Source organism: Bubalus kerabau, chromosome 1 (assembly GCF_029407905.1).
Source record: "Bubalus kerabau isolate K-KA32 ecotype Philippines breed swamp buffalo chromosome 1, PCC_UOA_SB_1v2, whole genome shotgun sequence".
Taxonomy (NCBI): Eukaryota; Metazoa; Chordata; class Mammalia; order Artiodactyla; family Bovidae; genus Bubalus; species Bubalus kerabau.
In genome coordinates, this window is record NC_073624.1 from 168,143,717 (window position 1) to 168,148,777 (window position 5,061).

A 5,061-nucleotide genomic window follows, 5' to 3' on the forward strand; every position below is an offset into this window, starting at 1 on the left:
ACGGAGTTTGCCATGTTTATGATCTGGCCCCAGGCTCCTTATTAATAGGCCTTGAAAGGAGGGTGTGGAATGCCTTGGCGCCTTTCATTGTGCTTTTCTTGGGGGAAGAAACAAATAGAAATATCTACCTTGAAGCACGCCCGGGCTCTGCCTTCCTTGGAGGAGAAGAGCTCCCCAGGCCGCGTTGAGGAGGAGGAACTTCAGGCACCTACGACGTCTCTGAGCTCTTGGTGTTTGCAGATCAACGGGAAGAAGGAGCAGGCTTGCTGAGATCTTTGTAACAGGGAACTCAGGTCCTTCCATTGCTGGGCCCACCAGGATTAATTAAAAAAAAAAAAAAGATAACTGTTTGGGGCTCAATTCCCTCTATTTTGACAGCTCTCCTGGTCAAATCTGCCTACACAGGCCATCAGGAGACTTGGGGTCAGATCCCCAGGCTTACTGACTTAGGACACCTAGTCTCTCTTCCCATCAATCTCTCAGTTCATTTACCAAGCGCTTCCTGGAACAGCCTCGCAGAAGGGTCCTCGGTGCTTTGCATCCACTGGGCATCAGGGTCCCAAGACTGGGGAAGCAGAGACGGATGACCCCAGTGATTCTGAGGTCTAGTGCACCTTCTGAGCTTCACAATCAGCCCCTGACTGCAGAAAACCACAGGCCAAGGGCTGCGTTAGTGGAATGAGGAATCAATGTTCCTGTTACCCTCGGAGGCTTTTGTGACTCAACAGAAAGCAAATAAACAGACGTGCCCTTGTACACTTGAGGGAGCGGTGTTGGGACCAGATGAGAGGGTAAGAACTGTGACATCTTGAGGTGCAACGTGCACACCACGTCACAATTTACAGAGCACTTTTACATAAACTTACTCTGCAGCCAAAGGCTTTGCTCAACCTCATTTGCACGCGTGGATGCTAGCGTGGAGACTCAGCACTGTGGAACTGCTGAAAGTGCCCAGCATTATGAAAGTGACTTTCCCTAGAACACACGTGAGTGTTGCCTGGTACAGACAGGCAGTGTGGCCCTCCCAGGCTTCAATCAGACAGCCCAGATTTTAGTCCTGGCCACTCACCAGTACTAGGGTTGGGCAAGCTATTTATGTCTGCTATGTCTGTATTTTTCCTAGGTTAACAAATGGCAATAAGACTGCCCGTTTGTAGAACTGTTGTGTCAACTAAAAATCTGACATAGGTCTATTTCCCAGGAGCAGGACAACATTTAGTAGATGCTCACTAGACCTAAGTTCACCTCCTCGCTTCTCTCACTACTGTGCTTCCTGAACCGGAGGTATTGCACAGATATTAATAGCAACCAGAAGAGAACGGTGAGTTCATGCATTTGGGGGCACATCTGTTTGAATGCTGGTGATGCCCAGGCCCAGCTCTTGGGTCACCAGGTGGCTGGTGTCCTCTGCACTCGCCTTGTCTGGCACTATCTACAGTGAGCTCAGGATGAAGAGTCTGTGCGGACCAAACCCCTCAAAGCACCGCTGTGAGCCCCTGCAGTGTTGCTCCTCACCCACTTGGGTCTTGCCAGGCCATAAGACTCAGAGGAAGGATTATTATTGCCTCAGACCTCACGTCCTGAGTATCCTAATAGACTTTGAAAAAAAAAAAATCCAGCAGTAAGAAATATGGAAGGAAAAAGCCAGCTGTAGGAGTCCGGTGGAATTCCAGGCCCTGCCAAGCCCCGCTTCTAGCTCCTGCTGGCTCCCCATTCTGGGCCTGGCCTCATCTGTACCCCAGCAGCTGGGGAGGAAAGGGAGTGGAGGGGAGTTAGGATGCAAGGACTCTCCACCGGGGTCCGACAGCAGCCTCAAGCCCCAGATCTACAGCACCCATGGCTGAACCTCTGGGGCTGGGCTGCCCAGGCTCTCTGGGGAGCACTCCCAGGCCTCCTCCGCCCTGCTCCTGCCTCTCCCTGCTCAGGGGCCCACAGCACCCCCATCCCCACCCCCGCCCCAAGCCTCAGGACCAAGCTCAGGTGTGAAAGCCTGGAGGGGGCCTGCATCCACTTCTCTGGAGCAAATGCTCATTCTCCACTTTAAATGTGCAAAGAGGGAGAGAACCTGAGATCTAATCCTCCCAGAGGCAGGTCCACCCTTCCTTTCCTCTGCCTATTTATGAGAAATAGTAAATTTCCCCTCCCCAGCTTGAATTTACTCAGTTGGGTTTTAGTCACTTGTGACTGTAAAAATTGGCTGATACAAGAACCCTTGCAGAAGGTTTGTAGACATTCTGTTCTTACAAGCTGGTGGAATTTTTATGTCCCTGCTGTTTCCATTGTAAAAGTTTCTTAAAATTACACTTCATCTGAAACCAAGCCAAGCTGCTACTCTGAAAGGTGACCCATGAAACTCCAATCAAGCACCCTGAGATTTCAGAGGACTTGTCCACCTGGCTTGTCCAAACAGACCACCCACACCCAAGAGTCTCCTGCATGTGTGGGTTCTTATCATTGTCTAAGTCTAGCATCTTAACCGGCCAGGTCCCCTTCTAACAGAAAACTCTCCCTGAAAGACAGGGCTTGGCGAGGCAAGGGGTGGACTGTAGTCGATGCTGTGATGTGTGAAGGACCACCACGCCCCTGTTCTGGCCTGAAGCACTTGTTTCTTCCAAATGCCATTGGCTGAAGGCCACCCTGCAGCCACCCCATCAGAAAATGTCCTCTACGGAGGGGAGCAGCTTCACCCACAGGCATACCTTCCAGAGTTGGAGTGCAAAGGACACTTTTTTTCAGAGTCAGGGCTCTTTGCTGGAACCTTTTTAAAGCTATGTTGGTGGATGCATGCTCAGACATGTCTGACTTTTTGTGACACCACAGACTGTCACCCACCGGGCTCCTCTGTCCATGGGATTCTCCAGGCAAGAATACTGGAGTGGGTGGTCATTTCCCCTTCCAGGGGATCTTCCTGACCCAGGGATTGAGCCCATGTCTCCTGTGTCTTCTGCATTGGCAGGTGGATTCTTTACCATCAAGCCACCTGGGAATCCTTTTAAAGCTACACCACAACTTAATGTCTTCCTCTGCTCAGTCCTGCTTCCTTCCATCCCCTTCCACAGGTATCAACTCTGGGAGCACTCCAGAATAAATTCACTGTGTATTAACATAGTACACAGAGAAAGACATTGACTCTGATCCCAATAGTTCTGAGCTTAAATGTTTTTGGGGACTCCCTTTATCCTCCAGAGCCATGGTTCCATGAGGCCACTCATGAGGTTCAGGTCATCCTGGGTGTGTCCTGCCAGGGATGGATGGGCTGGACTCCAATGGCCGAGAAGGTTTCTGGAGAGAAAAAGCGATATGAAATTGTAGGTGGCAGGGCAGGAGGGCATTCTGGCTCCTTTCAAGCCCCCTGAGGAGGTCTGAGACAGTTGGGGATGGACTGTGGGCAGATGGGAGCTCTGTGGGGTGGAGCGTGGTGCAGTGGACAAACAGGGGCTGCTGCGGCCGGCACAGAAGGGTCAGTGCCTTCACCTGGGCAGCTGGAGCTGGTGGGCTCACTCGGTGGACGCCCATGGTTTAGGTCAGTCCCAGCAGTAGGGCCAGTGTCAGCATTTTCTTAGGTAGCTGTGTGGGCTGGACATGAGATAACTGGCTGCAGTCATATGCTCTGGGAGCAGGAGCTTTGTGAGGGCAGGGGCCCCAGTGAAAGGGGAGAGTGTGGCTTTTCCTGCAGATGAAGCCCATTTGTGCCCACAGGCTGGAAAAGGTGGGAGAACTTGGCTAGTCACTCGAGGTTTTTGTGACCTGGTCACAACCTGCCCTCCCTGTTTAGCCCTGTGATATCCTCTCACATACCAGATACCGCTCACCCCCCATCATGCTCCCTGGTGCCCTCTGCATGCCCCCAGCATCCTCACCCTCTTTTTTGCTTCCCTAACCCTCTCCTTCCACCTGCCTCATCTTTAGTTTTTAGATCTTTTCAATCTTCAGCACTTAGCTCAAAAACCCCCTCCTTCATCCAACTTTTCAAATTTCCCCCACAATGTGCTTCTCCTCTGCTCTCTCCCCTCCTTGTTGTAGCTCAAGACCCCAGGCCCATCTTGATGAGCTACCCCCTTCCTCCTACCCCGAGAGGGTGTGTGCAGCAAACAGGAAGGGATAGTCTGGGGTTTGTGGCTGAGTGTGAGTTCAGATCCCTTCTTTCCCATTTACTTGAGACCAACTCCCTGAGCCTCAGTTTCCTCATCTGCAATGAGGGAAGAGCAACGACATGTAGGCACCTGGTGAGCCCCAAGGACTCCTCCTCCAGGCAGCAGAGGGCTTACGGCTAGTTTGGGTTGCTCACTCAGCTTCTGCCTGAAAGCCATACCCTTGGGAATCAGCTTCCACCAGGTCCTCCAGTCTCCCCCTACAAAAGGGAGAGAGGAAAAGGAGTCCAGGGGACCCCAGGGGAGGAGTTGCCCTCACCACTGCAGGGCAGGCTGGAAGCCAGGAATATCCGCGGGCGGTGCTGGGTACCCAGGAGGGTGAGTCTCGCGCCCAGGTGTGAGTGTGGGGCTTGGAGGTGTGGCATCGCTGAGACTACTCGGTTTGTTGGTCACTTGGGGAAAGCAAGTCAGAGTTATGCAGAGAGTGGGGAGACAGGCCAGGAGGCTGTTGAGCGCCCAGGGACAGGAGTAGAGAGAGGTGCCTTTCCAGATTCTTTCCCCAAATGGATCCCAGGAGGCAGGGGGCTTATTGGGCAGGAACACAGATCTTCGTGGCTACTGGCTAGCGTTCTCACCATTAACTCACCCTCCCTGAGCCGACCTGCCAGAGGTGGAAAGTGTGGGGCTCACACCCATGCTAAGCTGCAAAGCATCCCAATCTGCAGCTACCTGAGCCAAATGGGTTCTGTCCAAGGTGCCTGGGTGTTGGGTGGAGACTCCGGCTGCCTGCAGCATTGAGTGCATCTCTTCCCCCCTCCGCTGTGATCTGAGTTGAACTTAGCCTTGGCTGAGCAGTTCACAGGGTCCTACAGTGGACTCTGCGGGTGGGGCTGGGAAGGTGGACGAGGCCAGGTTAGGGAGGCTAAGGATCTTTCCCGGGACACACTGGGTTATGCCACCTACTGGTGCC